This window comes from Nestor notabilis, unplaced genomic scaffold, assembly GCF_000696875.1.
Source record: "Nestor notabilis isolate BGI_N333 unplaced genomic scaffold, ASM69687v1 scaffold375, whole genome shotgun sequence".
NCBI classification, from domain to species: Eukaryota; Metazoa; Chordata; class Aves; order Psittaciformes; family Psittacidae; genus Nestor; species Nestor notabilis.
This window is the reverse complement of record NW_009929594.1, coordinates 45981-48279: the sequence shown is the minus strand read 5'-3', so window position 1 is coordinate 48279 and position 2299 is coordinate 45981.

Below are 2299 nucleotides of genomic sequence, written 5' to 3'. Positions count from 1 at the left end.
TCTGTTTAGGGCTGACTGACAATCACCAGGTAATGCATGAGGTTAGTAAGTAGTTTGGGTTGGTTTGCATCTGTAAAGGAACCTCACAAGTTGCACTGCATATAATCAAATGAACCTTGTAATTTTTGGCTGCAATTAAATACAGTTGCTATTTGATGGAGCAGATACTACAGGATTAACTAAGTTCATAAGCAGTACAATATTGTTGCTGTAGATAACAATTGTAGACTTAATATGTGGGTGGAGAGAATAATAGCGAATATAGTCTTCGTCACAGCTGGTTTTTTTTTGAAGACTGGTAGTAAATGGCAACATGACCCCAGGAGAATCCATTCCTGGGTAAATTGGATGCACTTAAAAGCAATCACCAGTGAGATACAAAGGGATGATGAGAAGAGTGCAGGGAAGGAGTGATGTGAAATACATTTCTCCTGCCCTATTTCCCAAGGAGGAATGAAAAAGGAGAGAAACACAGCTGTTGGGTGAACTGAGCAGCTCATGTGCCACAAGCATGAGATTTAATGATTCACTTTACTCCTTAGTTTCTTAGTTTGGATCCAGTTTACTGCGGTAACTTATTTTTGTCACTTACTGTCTGTTTTGTGTGATATACAACAGTGAAAAATTTGGCCTCTTCTTTGGAGGACCTTTTGGTCATTGCTCGTTATTTATTCCTGCCTTTCTGAACCAAAGAGCTTAAAGTGGCTTGAATTATAAAAAAAAAAGAATTTTGCCTACTCACTTTTCATGATTTTTACTTACAGACAGAGGGTTTTCTGGCTGCCCAAACTGTTTAGGTGCCACATCCATTTTACATTAGAAGCTTTTTCAACATGTTCAGTAGCAAGTATTTTGGCATAGTGCTGAAATTTTAAATGTATTTTCTCTCCCTCAGCAATTATGTCAACCTCTTGTTTATATTTAAATGTAGCTAATAAAATACTAGTTTTTCCTAGAAAAAGTAAAGTAGGAAAAAAAAAGCTTTTTTGGTCAAGGTTTCAAAATATGAGACTTCTTTCCTAGCATATAATTTTCAAATGCTGCTTTAATAATTTATTTATAAAAGCCAAAGTTCCAACTTCAATGGAAGAACTTGCTACTGTTTCAAACATGAAAAATTTAAAAACATTTATAAGCATTTTTGAGTGTGCATATCTGTACCTAACAGTGTGGTAGCAAATAACTACAAGTTTATGCTGTTACGTTATGCCCTTATTAAGACATAACATTTTATTGGTCAGTTGTGATATGGGTCTCCACATTTGTTGAGGGACTGCTGATTGCAACAAGTACTGCACAGAACAGGAAATTATTTCCTCCTTTCAAAGGCCCTAACCTTAATTTTCAGCACAGAAACAGTGTGGAAGAAACAGTCATTATGCTGGCCAAATGGCTGTTGTCAGTCATGCCATGACACTGCAGGGCTGAAGAGGAGAAAGCTTTGGACAGGATAAATAGGCAACAGTAGGAGTCAATGAAAGAAGGGAACCCACTGAACTGGAAAGTGGAGGGTAAAGTAGAGGTGAAGAAGAAAGGGTGAAAGAAGGATCCAAGAACAGCATGCCCACCTAGAAAATACTGTGACTGCATTACCACTGTCTGACATCCTAGCTTAGATTAGTTTTACAGGTAATGTCTAAGTGGCTTCTTCAGAACATATCTTTTCCTGAAGGCCACATGGCATGAGATGACAAAGTATTTAATATTTGTTGGGCTGATACTGAATGTGTAAGGAGTGGGCAGGAAACATTCAATTTAGTGAATCATGTGTTGCTACTGTTGGTTCTTTTTTAAATTCTTATAATGCCTGGAAGTCTTTGTGGATGAACAGGAAGTTTTCTTACAAAGTTTTCTGACTAACATAACCACAGGAAACCTAAAAGCATTCTTTGAATTTCAAATAAAAGAAGTGCAGCATGAAATAGGTAACATTTCATAGAAGCCATAGAGGTGGTCCTGTGAGTAAATGAAAATTATACAAGTACATCTTGTAGAACATGACAGTTAAGAGGGAATCATTTTGAAATGTCATTTTAAATAGCTTAGACAAAAATTAACCCTTTGAACAGACAAGACCAAAACCACCCCTAGAACTAGTGGTTACGCTAGTTGTTATCAGGGGTGAATTGGGCCCACTGTACTCATGGTAGGATTTGGAGCTAGAAAAGGGCATGAAAAAAGATGAATTGGAAACAGATGTCAAAAAGAATTTTTAGAATCATGCATTTGTGGAGCAGCTACTGGGCAAAGCAGTTGATGAAAAACGCAAGAGAACAAGAAGAGGGGAAGAGTGAGAGAG